Below are 21,951 nucleotides of genomic sequence, written 5' to 3'. Positions count from 1 at the left end.
ATTATCCCACATTCATAGATGGGGAAACTGAGGCAGGCAGAGGTAAAGTGACTTTCCAGGGTCATATAGTAAGTAAACAAATCCTAGGTCATATTCTCCCTACCCATTTCCACCAAAAGACAGTGGTAACCTGGAACAGTCTGAATGCAGTGCCATCCAGAGGTAATAGGATGGATTAGATGGCCTTTTGGAGATACCTTCCTGTACCCACATTCTGTGATTCTACATATAGACTTTTAGAAGAGAAAGGGGGAACAAGTAAGAGAAAACACAAGGTCTTGATCCTGTCCCTCAACTCAAATGCAAGACTAGAGCGTGTGGTGCCCATAAGAATAAAGTCCTGCCTCATCTAAATTCCTTCCAAGCCCTAAATGCTCATTTCACTTCAGACTTCTGATGGCCTCAATCCTATAGGACACAAAAACTTTAAAGTCAACAAAAAGATCTCTCAGCAGTGAGGAGCTGTCACTAAGTCCATGTACTTTACTCCATAGGAGTGGTAGAAACCCCTTTGGGCTTTTACCTAGTCAATTAATTATGTGTAAAATTACAGCAGCAGATTACAGCAGCAGGACACATTGACAGTAATGAGAATGACTGCTAACAACAAATGAAGGTGACAAAAGAACTACAAAAAAAACCTATTAATTCTGTCTACATTTTAATTCTTTATAACAAAACAGTCTGAGGCCATTTTATGGAGTAAATGGCCCTCCTTTTTACCATTTACCATCAACATATCTATGAAAGAAACTGTTCATCGTATTAGAGCACTTTAATTAGTGTTTATAATGATGACCCCCATGTCATCAAAAGAAATGCAAATTTTATTTGATATTCTCACTTTTAAGTAGGGAAAACATACATCTGGGGGTGGGTGAACTTTGTCAAAATAATTAAAATAAAGATAAAACTTTGACATTTAAAAAATAAGCTTCACTTACCTGAAAGAATTTATGAACAAGCTTTTGATTCTGGTCAAAATTCCAACACTTATTTTTAAAGGGATGTTTAGTAAACTGCCTGAAAAAGAAGCTTCAGTCACAAAGAGCCAACATGGCTTCATTAAGAAAAATTTGGCAAGATTAACCTTATTTTGCTTTTTGACAGGATTACTAAACTGGCAAATCAGAGGATTGCTGTAGATACTGTTTTCCTAATTTTGAGCAAAGCATTTGATGAAGTCTCTCATGCTACCTTTGTACTAAAGGTATGGAGATAGAGAAGTGGGACGTACATTCTAGAACAATTAGATGAAACTCATTGACTGGCCAGAACCCAAAATAGTCATTTAGGGTTCAATATCAGTTCGGAAGGAGGTCTCCGATGGAGTGGGGCAGGGCTCTGCTCTGCTCATCATCATCATCATCATTAGTAAAATGACTCGATCAATCACAGAATCTGTGAGTTGGGTGGGGACTTAGCAGTCATCTATTCCTAACCAAACAAAAAGAAAGCTTCCCTAAAATATATCCATCAAGTAATTCTTCAAGTCAAGAGCATGTTTGAGGTGTTTTGCTCATTTTAGTTTTTAAATATAGGAGAGAGCTATAAGAAGCCTTTCCTAGTCCCCCTAGTTGTTAGTGCCTTTTCCCTCTGAGACTACTGTCCATTTTTTCTGTATGTATCTTATATTTACCCAGTTATTTACATACTCCCTCCCCTTTCAGAGGCAGTTAGGTGGCAAAGTGGATAGAGTACAGGACTTGGAATTAGGAAGACTCATCTTTGTGAGTTCAAATCTGGTCTCAGACACTTACGAGTTGTGCATCCCTGAGCAAGTCACTTAATTAACCTTGTTTGCCTCAGTTCCTCATATGTAAAATGGGCTAGAGAAGGAAATCGCAAAGCACTCCAGTATCTTGGCCAAAAAATTCCCAAATTGCATCACAAAGAGTCAGATATACCTGAAAAGACTGAACAACAACTCCCCTATTAGAATGTCTGTTCTGTAAGGTCAGGGACTGGTTTTCCCTTTCTTTGTGTCCCTGGCACTTAGCAGTATCTGGCAAAAAAATTAGTAAATTTTATTAATTTATTAAGTAGGCACTTAATAAATGATTGTTAGCTGATTAACTGGTTGTGTTTGTCCTTCATTTTTGAAGAGAACTATGGCAGGAGGGAAATGATGATATGACTTGAAGTTAACTTTGATTTGAGTGAGGGAGGGCTGTGCAAGGTCATCATCCTCACTTTCTCCTCCAGAGCCATCTGGATTCGGTGACCAGAAATTCAGCAGGATTACTGGAGATGACCCATGGGTCTGGTGTGGAGGAGTAAATAGCCCTCCTTTTTACCATTTACCTTCGACATATCTGTGAAAGAAATTGGTAATTGTATTAGAGCTCCTTAATTAGTGTTCATAATGATGACCTCATGTCATCAGAGGAAATGCAAATTTTGTTTGGTATTCTCACTTTTAAGCAGGGAAAACATACATCTGGGGGTGGGACAAGTCATTTAAACTCTCACTTTCTTTATCTGTAAAATGAAAGAATTGAAATAAATGACCTCTAAGATCCCTTTCAGGTTTAAGTCTTATAAGAACAAAACTAAGATTCAGAGATGATGTGACCTGGTCCTGGTCATCCCATGAGTTAGTTATCAGATCCAGGACTATGGACAACCCAAGTCAGAGTGAAGAGTACAGATACAAAGATAGTATGAGATCAGGGGTAAGAAAAATGGATAACCTTGATCTTTTCATTAAGCTGTAGCTGAGGAAATATCTCATTCTCATGAGAGCATTGGATAAATTAATCATTTACTGAAGTGCAAACAAAGATACTAGATCCACTGTGACAGTTAAAGGGGAATTTATTCCTTCCTCCTACCAATACCTTCCAAAAGTAGTTGCCCAATTTGACATCCAAGAAGGGATTTCACTCACATTAGATGTTTCCTGAGAGTGTGTATTGTCTGGAGAAGTCTAGGATTAATTCATCTATCCCTTGTCCATCTTGGCCACCAAGTCACAATTATTAAAGTAATTAAGATAAAGTAGTAAAAAAAAAAAAATTAGACATTTTTTTCCTTGAAACTGCTAGAAAAGGGTGCCTTCCCTTTGTTCCAGTGGTCTAGGCCCAGTAATTAAATGTCTCTTCTTCCTTTTCTCTGAATTTTTCTTTGTACTATCTCAACTTCATGGTAGTATCATAGAGAATTTCAATTCTCTAGAAATTCTCCAGTAAACCAAAAGCCTTAGCCATTAGTTTCCACCCCCTTCTCTACCAATTCCTTTTTGGTGAAATTTATCAGAAATATTAACACATGCAAAACTTACCAATTTCGGTCTCCCCTTTCTGTGCCACTAGCCACCTTTGGTGTCCACATCAGTGTTTATAAACAAGGGGCAGAAGGGAATGAGAAGGAAAGCTAAGTGGCTGGATAAGCCATACACTTTTATGTCTATCCCTAAACAATGGAAATGTGGATGTAATGGTCAATTAAGTCAATCACTTTGCCCCTTGATAGTGTAAAACAAAACCTAAGCCCTGAACTTTATCCACCCATATTTCCTATGTCCTAAAACAGGAGCCCTGAGGCATTTTCCATCTATGTGACTTGGAAAAGAGGTGGGAGACAGTAGATGGAAGACCAGCCATGGAATCAGGAAAACCTGGATTCAAGTCCAGCTTTTAACTGTGTGACCATAAGTCATTTAATCTCTCAGTGGTCACAGGTGAACCCTTCAAGGCAATAAGTTATGAAAGAGTTTTCAGTCTCTATGAAGGGAGTTCCCTCTTCTATACTGATGAAGTCACAAATCTGAACCAAAAAATAAAGTGACTGTCTACCCAAAACTGTCACCAAAGCTAGCATGTCAGATGGTCTCAGCTGGAAAACCTAAGAGATAGAGAATTATTCCAATTCCTTCTGGTTGGACTTAATGCCGGCAGCACTTATTGGAACCATATGTCCTCAGATAGGAAGGACTGGAGGCTAAAAACCAGTGAGAAGGATGGCTGGTGATGAGGAAAATGTGCTCGTTATGATTCCCAGTCAGAAAAGCAGGTTAGCTTTCCCTTGTGGTTACTTTTCTAGCTGCTTAGTCAACAGATCCTAGAAACAGCCCCTCACAAACGTGTCTGGGTAACTATGCCCAGGTTTCGTTTTCTGATGCTAGTCATTTTCCAAATCCTCCGTGAAAAGGCATGTCTTTAGGTAACTGTGTTCGTCCTCTGACCCCATCTTCATGGTTTCATCGAATAAGCATCTTGTCAAGTTGATGCTGCTGTCACTGAGAAGCAACAAGAAAATAAAAACCCATGTATATTCCAGAGCACTTCCAGAAACCTTTTGGCTGTTTCAAGTCTGCTGCTTCTGCTTTGAAAGTCAAGACCTAAAATACCATGCCAAGCCAGTCTTTGGGCTTATGATCCATTGGTCATTCTTCCTGAATTTCATTCAGCCTGACCTTGTTCTCCCTCAAGCAGGATAAGAGCCTGGGCTGCCCTGCAGACAGACAGAGCACAAGGTCCCATCTGGCAGGACTCTGGAGAATCACAGATACCCATTATTTCAGTGCCCTGGGTAGACCCCTGGACAGTTTGGGCTTCCAGACACAATTAACCTCAACACCAATTCTAATTTCACTGGATCCTGAGTGATAGAGGGGTTATTTCAGTCCCAAGAGGGTAGGGGCTTAGGGGAAGGGAATACTTTAAATAAGAATAAGGAGCTGCAATGAAACAAGGAAAAGTTTAAATGAATTTTCAGGGAATATTTCCAAATCATGAGGGATATCAGATTAGAAAACAAGTCTCCAGTGGGATTAAGTTTTTGCCTTTTATTCCTTTAAGTCTCTGTGATGGATCAGAATCTTGTACATATTGACACCAGAAATGTGTAGTCTACAGCAGAGCCAACTTCAATGATAATTTTCACCTTTCTCCCCTTTAATACTCTGCTTTGTCAAAGTCATATGTAGAGTGCCTTTCCAGGAGAATTGGACAGGCTAACATGGATCATGAGCTAAATAAAGTGGCAACAAGGAGGAGCTCCTCCATTCACTGCCAGCCTCAACTCTTATCACATCATAGTCTCAAAATTAGAAGGAACCACAAAGATCATCCACCCTAATCCTGGTAGGCTAAAGGCAGTATATGGTAAAAGTATGATCACAGGGTTCAAATCCTGGCTCTAACACTTACTAGCTTTGTGATCATTTTGTCTCCCTTAGCCTCAGTTTCCTAATCAGTAAAATGAGGACTAAAAATACCTACACTATTTACCCCCACAGGTGGTTCTGAGGAAAGTGTTTTGTAATCCTTATAGCATCCTATGCATGTAAAATATTATTATTATTATTACCCAAATTACAAATCCTATGTAAAATATACCAGGAAGTGGTCAGTCATTCCCTTCTTAAACACCTCTTGCTTCTCAGTCACTATCTGGCTCAACTCACCTAATCTCCCCAGCTCTGAAGATGATCCAGGACTTGCTATCATCACCACTATACTCATCTACTAAGTGTAGCAGCAGCAGTAGCAGCAGTAGTAGTAGAAGTAACAATAACAATAATGGCATTTGTATAGAGTTTAATGTTTGCAAAGCACCTTATAAATATCTCATTTTATTGCCATATTTTATCTGCACTAGCCCTGTGATCTAGGTGCATATCCTGTCCCTACCCACCCCCCTGCCAAGTGCTGACCAAAGCATAAAAAAAAATTTTTTTCTTAAGTTTTCCTCCTAGTTCAACTGAAAGTCAGCATTTTTCAAAGGAATTTTTACTAGGCAACTGGAAAAAAAAAATCCACTGAAGCACGCATACAAACCATATATAAACACAAGAGGTTGCAGGTTTCTATTGTAACCTTAAGTAAAGTTCATGCTTCAGATTAGATTGGCTGGCACAGTCTAATAGGGCACTCCAATCCCTGGTTCCTTTCCCTTACCTGATCCTAGGATCTCACTCCCATCTGACTTGGGTATTTAAACAAAGAGATCAAGCTTCTAGTCAAAGGCAGATTAGGACAGCTTCATTTCCAGTCCCTCCCAGAAGCTGCTTGTGCCAGAACCTATCTACTTGTATTGATTCAGGATTTAAAGTTACAGCTATAAGACCAGGGTACTTGGTTCAATAAATCAGTCAATCATAGAAATTTAGAACTAGAAGGGAACTTAGGAGTCATCCAGTCTAACCTTCTCGTTTTTACAGTTGGGGAAACAGAGGCCCACTGAAGGGAAGTTTTGCTCAAAGTAATACAAAAGTAAGAAGAACTGGGATTTGAACCTAGGTTCTCCCAATACCAAATCCCATTGGTTTTTCCAATATATTGCATGATTTTTGGTTTATTATGCCTTAGTAATTGTCCCTCTCAATGAGAAAGCTACAGGATAAATAGGAAATAATTAAGAAAGGAAGACACTGGGAAAGGGAAGGGAACAAGCATTTATGTAGCCACTGCTATGTGCCAGACACTGGCCTACGTGCTTTACAAATATCTCATCTGATATGACTAATGTGACCAGAGCTCATTTACAAATAAAACTAATTGAAATTACCAGATTCATTTATTTTAATCCAATTCAGCAAACACTGAGAAAACACTGTGCAAGGTCCTGGGCCAGGCATTGGAGTTTCAAAAACAAATTGAAAAACAGCTTCTGCCCACAAGGAGCTTACATTCAACTTCTCTACAACGCTCTCTTGTGGATTTGTCATTCTGTTATAGCCAACTACAGGAGAGGACGTTTCCCAAGGTGCTCTAGTTTCATTCTTACAAAATACAGCATTTTAAAAATTGAAACTTAACATATAATTCTAATGATGGTTTAATAGGAAGGTTGTTTTTACAATTCAGTAGAAGGATGGCTTACTGGATCTTCTTGGAGAAGTAAGGAATAATTGCAGTGGATTTTATCATGTGCCCAAAGATAACAAAAAAGATCATTTCATAGGATACTTGGTCATCTCATATTGCATTTAAAAAAACAAACTTGTTTCAGAGGATAAAGAGAAATTCTACAAATACCTTGATAATTTCCTTGAAATTAATACCTCCTTTCTGTGTGTGCATGTGTGTGCATATATGTGTGTGTGTGTATTGAACTAAGATGGAAAATTTGGGGAGGGGGTGGTTTCATGCTTTAGTCAGCACAAGGGTGGGGGCAGGTACAGGTTATGCATCTATCTCACAGGGCTAGTGAAGATAAAATGAGATATTTATAAGGTGCTTTGCAAACATTTAAGCTCTATAGAAATGTATGTATGTATGTCTGGAGAGAAAGAGAGAGAGAGAGAAATAACTTCAATGCAAAGGCAATCACAGGGGAGGTCAGTGAAATACATAGTGGGAAATATAACCTATGGTTAAGAAACAAAAAATTCAAAGGTTTATAGAATACACTAAAGGCTTATATTTATAGTATACCAATAGTATCTTCAAAAGAGTCAGCATGTACTAGATATAATTAGCACTGAATAACATCACAAAAAATGAAATTGGCTATATCTTAAACAATAAGACATTACAGGATATTGTTAGGAGTAATTTCTGAATCAGAAGACTGTGTAGAATCAGACTGCTCACTCATTAAGTAATGTTCACTATCAATAACATCAGAAGAAGTAAATAAAAATGGGAAACTAAGTTGTCTAATTGTGGCAATAGGAGCCTTTAAACAACTTAGTGATACCGAAAATGGGGAAGAGAAACAAGAACAAACATAGACACCGGCTATTAGATTATCATACTTTCCTAAGTAAGTTGAACTGATTTAAGTCAGTTGCTGCAAAGAGGACAAAAGAGCCTAGAAATCACCTTTGCTAGAAAACACTTGATCATCTTTCTGAGTAGAAAGATACTACAGCTTAAGGCAATAAAAGTTTAGAATATAAACTTATTTGCTAAATCTTATAGAGGAGAATGGTGAAACATTATAAGCAGTGTTGCCTCATAAAACAATAAGAAGCAGGGGTAAGAAAAACAATTTTACAGCTTTGGTAATACATCCAATTAAGGCAGATTATCCTGAGATCATTCAAGCATGAAATTGAAGGGAGCACAACAGACAGACAAGAAATGGAAAAGATCTGTCAGTATTTCTATAATAAACCTTTTTCTCCATCAATGATTGTGGAGTCACCATATTTGGAGTCTAATATCATAGTCTTGGATGTGCTTTTGGAGGAAATAGAAATGACTCTTTTTTTAAAAAAAAAAAAAAGATATGAAAAGAATCTGGAATAGACAGTTTACATAGAAGAAATCTATACTGGTGGTGACATAGTTTTGAGGGTGTTGGGGGATCAATTCTCACGGAAAGAGGGAAAAATAATAAAGTGTGGGGGGAAAAATCTCCAACCTGACTGTTACTCAAATAAGACAACTGAAAAATCAATGATTACTGACTCATATGCCTACTTTTCAATCTATAAAAAAAAACCTTGAAAACAGTCCCCATACATATCATGAGCATCTTTGATGAAGATATCAGAAGGAAAGAGGCAAGCATTCATAAGCGAAATTCTACAATAGAGTAGACTTTTTCATCATACAAGTGACTGTAAGATGTACAGAATATATAACATCCCACTATAATTAATGCTTATTGACTATAAACAAATGTGATTCAACAGAGAAGAATAATGCTTTAAATTTCCTCCTCCAATAAAGTATCTCCCATTCATACATACCAGGGCTGTGATGAGGATCAAATGGGAGAATATTAATAAGATACTTAGCACAGTGGGCACTTAATAAATGCTTGTTTGCTTCCTTCCATGTTACAAACCATAAAATATTCCTTGAAAGATGTGACAGAGATGATTCTTTCAGTGACTCTGATCCATATGAACCAAGGTATAAAACAGGAAGATGCAATATTGATAAAGCTATTTGCTAATATCATAGAAGATGTTTAGTAATGAGTCCAAGTGGGAGAGGGATTCTCTATAAATGATGAGGTTCCTCAATGCAGATGACATTATATTGACTGCATCATTCTAATTACCTCTTTAAAAAAATAATAAACAGTCCCACTGCCAAAAAAAATTTCCCAGAAATATCTTATCATGATGAGAAAGTAATATTCCTTCAGACTCAAGACCAAAAAGGAACCTACTCTTGCTACTTCTGGTGCTTAAAGGAACCCAAACATGAGAGAACTGTTGTTTACTAATTGTAGCAATAGTCACCTATTTAATCTTTCCAGTCTGTCTCTAATCCATCCTCCATAGAGCTACCAAATTGATATTTTTAAAACAAAGATCTGCCCATGTCATCACCTTACTAAAAAAAATCCTCAGAATTTTCCTATTTCCTCTAAAATAAAAAATCTTCAGTGTGGCTTTAAAATGCTCCACAATATGCCTCCCAACTACATTTCCAGCCCTATTCATATTACTCCATTTTACACACCCTCCAATTCAGTCAAACTGGTTTGTTCTGGGGTGTGCTAGACAATCAACAAAATAATGAACCAAGCCCTGATTTGTAGTGTTTACCAATTTCCAAAGAGTAGACACTCACACCAAAAATTTACAATTAGTTCTTGGGAGCTGGTAGGACTAACTCCAGCACTTTCCTGCCTATCCTCCATCCTCCACAATGGATCTACCATCTCCATGACTTTGCACAGGTGGTCCCAATTCTGGATCATATCTAGAATTCTCTTCTCTATCTTACTGAGTCCCTAGCTTCTCTCCAAGAAGAGTTCAGGGGATATCTACTACACAAGGCCTTTTCTGATATGCCCAGTTTTGGAATCCTTTCCAACAGAATGTAAGTAAGGGTACCTACTGACTGTTTCATTTTTTTCCCTTCATATCCCTATAGACTGAAATAGTGTCATGAAATAGTCATAATTACACTAGCTAACATTTATCTAGTGCTTTTTATTTTATATTTGTATATGTTATCTCATTTGATCAAAATAACTCTTAGATGTCAGTGCTGTTATTATCCCTATTTTATCAAATAGGAATTCAGTATTTCCCTTTGACAAGGTGAAAAAAGGTTAAATGATCTGCCCAGGATCACATAGCTAAAAGTTCAAAGTCTTCCACACTCCAAGTCTGGTGGTGCTCTTACTCATTATACACCCTAGCTGTCTCAATACATGTTTGCTGAATTTAATTATTTTCTCCATTAAAGAAGTATTTCCAAAATGAAATTTAGAGACTACTTGAAAAATGGATGGCTATGTGTCACTGGATGGTTGGTGGCATACCTCAGACCTATCTGTGCCACACAAAGAACCTTTTGGCATAATGTCTAGTAAAATCTCATAGACCATTTTTTTGGCCTTGACCTTATCATTTTCTTCTCTGGGTCTCAGTTTCCTTACCTCTAAACTGAGGACATTGGACAAGATCAGAGATATCAAGCAGACCTCTTGACTGCAGCCCAAACCAGATTAAAAATCTAATTGAGAAATATTTAATAAAATAAATAAAAATACAACATGATGAATTTGCTCATTTGTGATTTTCTAAGTCAATAAGCAGCCAGCAGGGTTTCTATTTGAATGTGATACCACTGGATTAGGTGATCAAATGTCCTTATCAACTCTAAACTTCTGAGATTGGTTGACTTATTGAATCCTATGCCTCTCCTCCAACTGTTCTCTGCAGAGACAGCAATATTGGTAATCAACTTCTCTGAGGAACAAAGATATTCCAAGAGGAAATACAGTGTCCCCCAAGTTGCAGCTTTCTGTTCCCAAAGGTCTGAATAGATTGCCCTAAGTTTTATTATTCCTCTTGGCACATTTGAATAGTGCATCCTCCTTTTCAAAGCACTTTAACCTCATTTATCTCTCTTAAACATGAAGGTAGAATACTACTGTGCTGTAAGAAATGATGAGCAGGTTGATTTTAAAAAATCATGGAAAAACTTGCATGAAATAATGAAGAGTGAAATGAGTAGAACCAAAAGAATGTTGTATATAGTAACAGCAATATTCTTTGAAGAATAACTATAAAGGACTAAGCTATTCTGAGCAGTAAATGTTCAAATCAACTACAAAGGTCTATAAAGGAAGATGCTATCCACTCCAGAGAAAGAACTGAGAAATAAAAGTATGAATAGTATGATTTTGTGTGTGTGTGTGTGAGAGAGAGAGAGAGAGAGAGAGAGAGAGAGAGAGAGTGAGAAAGAGAGAGAGAGAGAGAGAGAGAGAGAGAGAGAGAGAGAGAGAGAAATGGTGGCCTTCTCTAGTGTGGAGTGGGGAGAAAAGGAAGATAGTTCAGAACTTAATATGTAACAAAAAAATTGAATTAAAAATAAATGAATGGAAGCTTTAGCCATAAAAAAGTAAATAAATAAATATGAGGATAGGAAAACAAAGAGAGGTTGTGAGGGTTGTGTCCTAGGTTATTTGGCCAAAGATAGAACAGACTAGAACCTAGGTTCCAGATATATGTATGTGTGTATATACATATATGTATATATATAAACATACATACATATGTATATATACCTATACATGTGTATACATATAGATAGCTAGATATAGAGATATAAAAGCACCATCCTGTAACTTTGCAGACAAATGCTTTTTGGTCAATGGTTATGATAGCCATGAAAGAACTATTCACGTGGAAGTAAGGTCACTGCTTTTTTTTTTTTTAGGATCAGCCTAGGTTTAGAATGGGAAGACATCAAGAATTTAGAAGCAAAGTTACTTCAAAGTCTTCCCCAACTCTGATGCCCTCCAGGAATTTTATAATAAAAAGAATGCAGCAGATTTTAATAGGTTATGTAGCCTTTCCCTTTTCTTCTCCTATAGCTCTGATGGGGCCCATTAGAGCAGCAGCTGTAGACCTAACAGGGTTCAAGCTCCTCCCACCCCTCTGTAAGAGGACACTGCTTCTGTATTGGATCCTATTAAGAAATGAATGAAACAGAAAAAAAGCCAAATTTAACACAGAGATCTTTCAAGTCCTGGATATGAAAGTTAAAAGAAAAAAAAATACTAGCCTTATACATGTTCATTTGGTGGAGTCTGCATACATTGCCTGTTGAAGCCTTTAGATGGTATATCTGTCCAAGATGAACTTTTGTAATACAAAAAGATGAAGGTTCCTTATCTCTGACATCTGTTCCCCTGTATGCCCCTTTGATCTGGAAAAAAAACAATCAACTAATGAACATGTATTAAATACCTATTGACAGGCACTAGGAAATAAAAAGACAAAATCAAAACAATGCCTGCTCCCAAAGAGTTTACATTTTGAGGGTTGAGACAACGTATACATATATAAGTATATACAGAATATATACTCAGAATAAATACAAGATAATTTTGGGACAGAGGGTACTAGAAGATGTAGATATAAGGAAAGATGATTATTTGTACCTTTTCAAAATGATGGTGCTTTCCATAGAAAGGCTATCTTGAAGCCCCAAAGATGTCAAGAGATTTTCTACATTGACACTGATTTCCCTACAGATGAAAAAATTTCCCAAGGGCCAGAGGCATAACTGCTTGAAAGAATCATGGCTTTTCCTCAGAGCACTGAAAAAGGGAAGGGGCGGGGAGGGCCTATAGACAAAGAGGAGAAAGAAATCATTTCTCTCCACAACTCACCTTATGGTCCTGGTCCCCCACAAAACCACAGTACTATCACCCCTTGCCCAACCACCTCAGGGTCTCAACATCATCTTACCACACCTCTCTCCAAATTCTCAAAAGATGCATTTGGGACTTTCTAGGGCATTACTCACTTTTACCTGACTATACCTGTGGTCAGAGTGTCCTCTGAACCACTGATATTGGAACAATCTGTCTCACCCCAACCTAATCTGTTCAAGCGAATTTACCCCAGGCTCAAGAATTCCTAATTAGAGCTCTGCCAAGAACTAGAGTGAGTTGGTAACTGAGAGCCAAAGTTAGACAGTCCTTTGACAGGCTCATTCAGTGAAGTAAGGAACACCCATTCAGATGTTCATTCTCCAGGCTATCTCTCCCTAGAGATCAGATCAGCCAAGTTAGCTTTTAATGGCATTCTTCCAGGACTTGCTATAACTCAGGGTGATCCCCAGAGCACACAGGCCTGTTCAGCAAATTTGGTTCAGAAATGCTGTGTTCAGCATCAGGCTGTAAAAACTACCTCCCAAAGCTCACATCACATCACCAAGTCTTTTAGATTTGACAATGAGAAAAGAATGACTGAGTCTAATCCAAAATAATGGGGTCTCTCTGGGTTAGTTTACTCAAGTTGATGCCACAGAGTATCTCAGAAGTTGCTTCCCCTTTGTCATTAAGTTGATCTGTGAATTTCCTCCTTAATCTCAGGTTCTACTACTGTCAGATACATCCACATGTGCAGAGTAGGAGAGAGATTCTTCACCTTCTGGAGAGATTGAACTCCCTCCCCATAAGCATGAGAGTGGCCTCCAAAACTGAGCCTTTTATGACATCAGGCTTCTAACAGTTCAATTCAATCCAACCAAAAATTATTAATCACCTACAGTGGGTAAGGCACTGTCCTAGATGTTAAAGACACATAGAAAAAGACTCTGTTCCAGCCCTCAGGGATCTTATACTCTAATGGGCAGATATGACAAACACGCAAGCAAAAAATTATGATATGAATTACAATGTGACAAGAACAATTGGGAAATCAAAGTTTCCTGGAAGTATATGAAGAGAAAAAGAAAGAGAGACCATTAAACTGGGAAGATCAGTGAAGGCTTCTTTTAGAAGGTCTTTTAGAAATGACCAGGACATTTAAGGAAGAAAATTACAACATACAGAGATGAAGGGAAAATGTATCAGTCATAAGCAGAAGCCTAAACAAATTCTGGGAAGCAGGAGAGGGCAAGGTAAGATTGGGGAATGGCCAGTGGGGACAGTTTGTTCAAAATGAAGAGTATGTGAAGGGGAAAAATAGTATACAGCAAGACAGGAAATACAGTTTGGAGCTAGACTGAGGAGAGCATTGAAATGCTAGAGTTAGAAATTTTAAAGTGAATATTAGGGAGCCAGAGAGGTTTTTGGTTTTTTGTTTTGTTTTGGTTTTTTTTAGCCACATATTGTCATTGGCAGACTTTTGTACAGAGATAGGAACTGAACTTAGGATTTCACTGGTATAGGGAAATTTTGGGAAAGGAAATTCCCTCTCCCAAGGCTAGTCAGCACCCTTTTCATGACTTATGCTCTTAATGATTTGCCCAGGGCAGCGAAAGGTTAAGTGATTTGTCCAAGGTGACACAGCCAGTATTATCATGGGGGTAAAGGGTAGAGAATGTGTCTTTGAAGAATAATAGGAAAGTGAAAGAAGGAGGCCCAGGATGAAAGGAAATTTGCTCACTAAAGGAATAGGAATTCCTTAGGGCACAATGGAAGGGGTAGGCAGGGTTATAGTGGGATATTGGATAGATGAAGAAGAGGGAGAGTAGAGTTGAAGAGAATGGGGATGGGAGAAAAGGAAGTTAGAATTAGGATAGATTTCTTCTATGTAGCTGGTAAAAATGGAGCTGTTTTACAAGCAGCAGTATAACCAGTGAATATAAATAATTCTTTCTAAAAGTTTGGGAATAGATGGGGAGGAAGGTACAGTATGATAACTTGAAAGGATGGCGTTGTAGAATGAAGGTGTATTTTAAGCACAGGGCCAACCTATACTGATTTTATGAGAGAAGGAGAATTATCGATAGAGCATATAGTCAAGGATGGAGTCAAGGGCACAAACAGAGGAGTTAACCTTGCAAGGAAGAGGACCAGCCCTTCATTTCTAAAATCCCTAGAAAGGAGTTTGATTCCCCAACATCTTAGCCCTAACCACCCAAATATACTTATTTTTAAGGACACCAAATAGGAATTTTGACTTTTGTTTTCAGTGTCTGGGATGGGGACTAGCTTGAAATGGAGCCTCTTTACATGCAACAAACAGTGCCTTTGAAAGGTAGAAAATAACTTTTTCACTTACTGATTTTTGTCTCCTTTGAGGGCTGACCAGAGGTCACCAGGATAAAAAGGATGAAGATTCAGTAATGATTGGAATGTGAATTACAGAAAAATTTCCAGTGATTATGTAGCAGTTTACATGCAGTTGGTTACTTTATTTTAAAGGGGGAGAGAAAGATTTAGTGCAGGGGTCTTCCTTGAGGCCACATGTGGTTCTCTAGGGCTTCCGATGTGACCTTTTGACTGAATCCAAACTTCACAGAACAAATCTCTTTAATAAAAGGATTTGTTCTTTAAAATTTGGACTCAGTCAAAAGGCCTCACCCAAGAACCTAGAAGGCCACATGTGGCCTGAAGACCTCAAGTTCCCCACCCCTGATTTAGTGGCCTAACGTCGGAGGCAGATACAAAGATTATATAAGAGACAGTTCCCACCCTCATGGAATTTGTAGTCACACAGGGAGATGTGTTAAATACATCAATAACTATAATGGAAGACAAATGCATAAAAGTAACACAAAGTACTCCATGAAAATTGGGAAGAGAGAGATCTTTTTTCTTTTTTTGTTTGCTTGTTTTTTTCTTTTTGGAGGGGAGAAGGTAGGGCAATTGGGGTTAAGTGAGTTGCCCAAGGTCACAAAGCTAGTTTTTGTGTTAAGTGTCTGAGGCCGGATTTGAACTCAGTTCCTCTTGACTCCAGTGCCGGTGCTCTATTCACTGCACCACCTAGCCAGCCTGGGAAGAGTGAGATTTTGATAGACTGGGGGACCATTAGGAAAGGCTTCCTTTCATCACCTATTTGAAAGTTAATTATGTGAATGAGGAATGATTCTTATTTTCCATGGATCCAAAGAGCACCAATGGATGAGAGGGAGACAAATTCTTGCTAAATAAAAGGAAAAAATGATGAAAATGACCTAAAGAGAGTTAGATTACTTCATAAGTTAGTAAATTCCCTAACACTGGAAGATTTCTAGTAGAAGCTGAATAGCCATTTGTTAGGTCGTCATCACAGGAATTCACCCTTCAAGTGAATTCATTCTTCAATTTAAACTTCTAAGATGACATTTAATGTAGACTTTAAAGGAAGTATGGGATTTCTGTTATACTATATGCTCCTTGAGCACAAGGACTTTGTACCTTCTTCAGTGCCCAGCATTGTGTTCTACAAACAGTAGGTACTTAATAAAAGTTTGTTGAATTGAACTAAACTGAATTGAATAGGTGTAGAGGGAAGGACCTTCCTGGCATACATAGAGAACATGAAGGGAAAGCATAAGGCACCATTTGGTCAAGTGGCTCAGATTCATTGGATCGCTGAGCAAAGAGTGGGCAGTATGTATTTAGGCTGGAAAGGTAGGGTGAATCCAGATTGTGGCTCCCAGCCAGGCTACAGAGTGTAAACTTTTTTCAATTATCCACAAGGAATTTATTTGTCTGTCCTTCACAACCTGTTTCTCCTTCTTCAAATTTCACTATTTCAGTTAGTAAAACTATTACTTACCTAGTCCCCAATGCTCAAAAGCTAGGTGTTATCTTTCACTCTTCTCCTTGATCTCTCAAATTCAATCAGTTCTAAATTTTGTCAGCTGTACCTACAGAATAGCAATGGAATCCATCTGCCACAGCCCTAGAGGATAGGCCCTCATTCCTACTTGCCTGGGGCATTGTACTTGCATGCCAGGCCTTCCTCCCTGCACTCTCTTCTCCCTCCAGTTCTCACTTTCTACTATAACCAGACTTCTCTTTCTCATGGATCTGATCACTCCTCTGCTTGATATTCTTCGGTAGTTTCCTTTTGCCCACTCAGTAGTTTCTAGTCTCTTTCACCTGACATTTAATGATCTTCATAAACTAGCACCTGAATCACAGCTTCTCAGCCCAAGATTTGGCAAGAAATGAACATTGATAGAACAAGAGGGCAAAGGATTCAAGAACAAAGGACAATGTAGAATTGGGTTGGCTAGTGATAGGGTCAACATTAGAAGGGAAAAGAAATGAAGAGTAGGGGTACTAAGTACTAAGAAAGCACTGATACCACTTTTCTATGGCTAGAATGTGTTCTCTCCTCTTCTCTACCTCCTACTGTTGAACTCATATACATTCTTCACAAGCTTTCTTCTCAAAGAAATCCTCCTTGATCCCTCCAGTCAATAATGAATTTTTTCCCTTTGTATTTCAGAGTACTTTGTTTTGTGCCTCCCTTATACACAATAGTTTGTACTATCCTTATTTTTTGTGCATATCACTCCATACTATACTTCGAGTGTGAGAGCTACAATGTCCAATCCAATGTCCATTCCACTTCAATGTCCAATCCAATCTCTTTAAATGAGAAAACTGAAGTCTATGGGTTTGTTGGTTTGTTTTTCTTAAATTTAAGAAACTGTAATAAACCAAGCCAGTTACATTGTTCAACTGGGATTTTGCTAGTAAAAAAGTACTTCATATAGACTAGCCCCCTGGATTCATTCATACAGGCTTACACTCTGAAAAATACACACTCAGCTCTTGATTATCCACCTTAATGAAGCAGACAGTGGTGCAGAGAACCTTAAACATCAAATAACTCCCAAGTCTTTTATGCTTGGCTTTAGATTACATAGAATATATTCCATAATCATAAAATGATTTTGCAGAAGATTTACTCTCCCATTTACACTTTACTTAAAAGATTATTAGAATAAGTTTAGAGTGGCTGACCATGCACTGACTTAACAGTAGGCAGAAACTGACCTAAGATGAAAAATTAGCTGTGACTAATCCAGAAAGTTGAGAAATCAAGGTTGAAAGCAAAAAGAATTACAGAATATTTTCAAAAGAAACGTTTTATCACAAGTGTAGTAAGTACTAAAAAAAATATCCTAAGACATGCTGCAAGTGGTTATTTGTAAATAAAATATAACTCAGTTCATGAAAATTTCTAATTCACAGTTAACTATGATTAAAGATTGTTAGTTATTTACGTCCAAAGATGGCAAGGGCAGGAGGAGAGTAAAAGAACATTTAGCAAATTAATTGACTACATTTCTGTTTAGTCCTCTGCTGCCAAGACTATTTGTTTTTAAAGGACTTGTATTTATTACAGCCTTCACTAAAATAAAGTGTATTTTGGATTTCAAAATGGTGTTCGAATTTTACAAGCCTTTCATTTCTTTAAATATTCATGTTGGTGAATGGATTTGTGATCTCAATGATTTGGGAGGTCCCTCTAGCCATGCATATCACAATCCATCTCTGCCTATCCATCCAGAATATTTCTTACCCATGTCTTACCAAAAGTTCACCACAGGGATCCACCAAAAGACAGCAGAGAATTTTGTTATGAACACATTTTACCTGGAACAAGGGAAGGCTCTTCTCTTATGACACATTTGAAGGAATGAGGTTTGTGGGGTGTTGGAAAGGATCCCGTGGAGTTGTAATTACCTGAGACATAAACAAACAACTGGATCTCCAGAGGGGCAGATTCCATCTCTTAGTGAAGGCATCTGTTTCTTAGGAGAGATGAGGCTATAGCAAGAAAAGGAAGGAAAGGGATAATCATACAAGAGGATCACTCAGCATTTAGCACCCAGGTTATGCCAGATTCCTGCTCATCTTCCCAGCTTCATACACCTGGGTTGTCCCAGGCAATCGGAAACTCGATTCATTGGAAGGAGGGCAGATGTTTTAGAGAGAGGTGCTCAGGTGTGTCTGATTGATCTCCAGCCTTTAATGTTACAGGTGGGGGAGCACTGATGAGTCAGATTGAATGGCAAATGCAAATTCTTAATATGGGAGATTCCTGACAGATTGCAACCAAGGGGTACTAGATAAGAAGAGTGACAGCAAGAAAGGTAAGACCCTAGGTGGTCAGGTGGCGAAGTGAGTAAGAGTGCCCGCCCCAGAGTCAGGAGACCTGGGATGGTTCCGGGCTCAGACAGTTAACACCCACACAAAATAACTGGCCGTGTAACCTTGAGCAAGTTACTTAACCCTGATTGCTAGAAAGAAAGAAAGAGAGAAAGAAAGAGAGAAAGAAAGAGAGAAAGAAAGAAAGAAAGAAAGAAAGAAAGAAAGAAAGAAAGAAAGAAAGAAAGAAAGAAAGAAAGAAAGAAAGAGAGAGAGAAAGAGAGAAAGGAAGGAAGGAAGGAAGGAAGGAAGGAAGGAAGGAAGGGAGGGAGGGAGGGAGGAAGGAAGGAAAGATCTGAAAAACCAGAGGGCCTTTGGACTACAACACATGTCAGTAGGAGGATTAATTGAAGGAAATGGGAATGTTTAACTTGAGGAAGAGAACAGGGGAAATATGATAGTTGTCATCAAATATTTGGAGGATAGTTATGTGAATGAAGAATAACTCTTATTTTCCTTGCATCCAAAGAGCTGTGATGGATAAAAGGGAGGCTGATTCTTGCTAATTAAAAGGAAAAAAAAAACTATGAAAATGACTTAAAATTAGATTGCTTCTTAAGTTAGTAAATTCCATAACATTGGAGGATTTCAAGTAGAAGCTGAACAGCCAGCCATTTTTTAGGTTGTCATCAAAGGGATTCAAGCTTCAAGTGAATTCACCCTTCAAGTTAGTTAAACTTCTTAGATCCTTCCTGGTCCCAACTTCAACCATTCTCTGTGTTAGGCATCATTGCCAACTAAAGATCAACTAGATAGGTGACTAAAACATTTCTGAAATTATATGTCATTGGGAAAATCCAACCCAAATTTGGGTGGAGACCTAGTGGAATATTGATGGAAAAGTAAGGAAAAGTAAGAGCTACACACAGGATAGATAGCCATAGATGAGTTGCAGTCTGTAACCCTGGAAGGAATACTTACATTAGAGAAGCAGTGTGTCATAGTGTGGTGAACTTTGAGACAGGAGGACCTGGATTCAGATCCTACCACCAACCCTTTCTAGCTTGGTGACTTTGAGCAAATCACTGAACATTTCTGAAGTTCAGTTTCCTCACCTATCAAATGAGGGGATGGTACTAAGCGAACTCTAAGGAACCTTTTGGCCTTAAACTTACAATCCTGTGATCAGTAATGTCACAGAGATATTGAAGTATCGATGAAAAAATGTCATTTCATTTGCCAAATCTGATTTATATCCAACTTTTCAAGAATAAATCTATAAAAGAAAGAAAAAAGGAAAGAAGGTCATGGAAACAATTTTTTTTAATGCACAGGAAGAAGGCCAGAAAGAATCACAGACAAAAAGGACAGCTTTGAAAATTACATGCTGAATGTATGTTTGTATAAAGAAAAACAAGCTCTATGTAATAGCAATCTACAGTTTCATATACAATTCTTGTTTCCTCTTCTACTCTATGAAAATGCTCGTTTTATTTTTAGAAACAAAACAATATTGGGGAGAGAGACAGAGACAGACAGAGACCAGATATTGTATCCCCAAGCACCTAGCACAGTGGTATCAGCACAGTAGTTAAGTGCTTAATAATACAAGCAAACACTTCCTACCCTCAAGGAGCTTAACATTCCAATGGGGGAAGGCAACACAATGAGGGCCAGACAGCAGGTGAGGAAAAGAATGAATCCAGAGAGGTTCTAGGCATAAGTTAGGTAAAACATGGCTAAGGCATCTACCTAAAATGGTGGTCTCTGGGAGGAACACATCAATCTAGAAAGAAATGTTTAGGGGCAGAGTTTTCCTCAGTGTCAAGGCAAATGACAAAAAGAAGTCCAGAGAAAGAGCTGGAGGCATGAGTGAGGTAATCATAAATTAAAAGCTGGAAGAGACCATAAAAGGAGCTTATCTAGTTAAAAGCCCTTGTTTTTTAAACAAGAAAACTAAGACCTAAACAGGTTAAGCAGATTGCGTAAGATCACACAGTTAAAAAACAGTGGAACCAATATTTGAACCAGAATCCTCTGACTCCAAAATCAGTCCTTTTTCCCATGGCACCATGGGACCTCTCAAAGTATCTAATATATCAGATACAACCTGATTGCTCTTTTTGTGGTCATTCTCTTATAGACTTAGCATAGAAAGGAGATTGTGATTTTGTTTTTTTAGTAATTGATTAATTTTCATTTATTGACGACTAAGTAAAGACTAAGAGGCAGCCTGATAGAGACCTGGTGTTGGGACCAGGAAGATCTGGGTTCAAGTCCTGTCTCTGACACATAATAGTACCATTACCAAGGGCAAGTCACTTAAACTTTTTGTGCCCCAAGCAGCTCCAAAGATTATAAATTGCAGAGATGTCAATCCATATCCTGGGGAGAGTTCCCTATGTTGCTCAAATCATACATCTTGACCAAAAATAAACAACCCACCCCTGACCCCAACAGTACTCTTACCTCCACAAAAGTCCTGCTCTCCTGCCTCATGGTGAGATGGTGGATACTCCAAGGCTCTGCCACTGGAGCACAAGGTTCTACCAAGTTGGAAAGTCTTCACAGAAGTCCAGTAGTGGTTGTAGACTATGTCATCTGTCAAAGGACCACCCAAGCTAGGTATGGAATAGTTCCTCAAGAGAAACCAGGTCACTAAGTAATGAATTATTTTGCCATTACAACTTACGAATATTACTTCTTCCACAAAAAACAGTAAGATCTTATGTTTAGCATTTCATGCTTTTTAAGGTGCTTTCAGATCCATTATCTCCCGTGATATTAGGTGCCGTCTGGAGAATACAAAAGAAAAGGAAGACATGTGGACTGAAATTTGTAGAGAGAGCAGATACACACTTAAAGATGGCTTAAGGACAGTAATGGAACAACATATAAACAAGTCCAAATTAATGTAGAAGAAAATGAAGTACAAAGTGCGGAGAGGGCACACAGTAACAGAGTTGTCAGGTGGTGTTAATGAGGTATGGCTAATCACAGGTGTTCTTACTCCACACCTTAAGGCTGAGGCTAAGTAAAGCTTTCTGAAAATGGGACTCTTCAGAAGGAACAAAAAGGATACATCTTACTCTTAACTCATTCTGACTTACCATCATGAAAAATGACTCCCAAAGATGGACCCTTTTGGCAAGTGGCAAGAATGAGAGCTGCTTCCTCCGTGAACAGCTCTCCAGACTGGGGGATCTCTTGACTATTGAACAAAGCTTTGCAAAGAGGAACTGGGTTTATAAA

The 21,951-nt window shown here is 38.3% G+C and overlaps 1 protein-coding gene and 1 long non-coding RNA gene across 2 annotated transcripts in view; one reads left to right on the top strand and one right to left on the bottom strand.

The window, feature by feature from the left end:
- ST8SIA2 (ST8 alpha-N-acetyl-neuraminide alpha-2,8-sialyltransferase 2) overlaps positions 1–21,951 on the top strand; it is a 98,975-nt gene that overhangs the window by 29,208 nt on the left and 47,816 nt on the right. The gene's annotated exons all lie outside the window — the stretch shown is intronic.
- LOC138169238 (uncharacterized) lies at positions 9,817–21,946 on the bottom strand. Its single transcript, XR_011170302.1, has 4 exons — positions 21,810–21,946; positions 21,169–21,494; positions 18,295–18,378; positions 9,817–12,077 (listed from the first exon to the last, which is right to left on the bottom strand). It is a non-coding gene; the product is annotated as an uncharacterized lncRNA (long non-coding RNA).

The sequence above is a fragment of the Petaurus breviceps genome, unplaced genomic scaffold (assembly GCF_028583685.1).
Source record: "Petaurus breviceps papuanus isolate PSGF00001 unplaced genomic scaffold, PetGlider_PUasm1.0 37, whole genome shotgun sequence".
Taxonomy (NCBI): Eukaryota; Metazoa; Chordata; class Mammalia; order Diprotodontia; family Petauridae; genus Petaurus; species Petaurus breviceps.
Note: the sequence above shows the minus strand (reverse complement) of the source record. Positions and strands in the feature narration are given on the sequence as shown.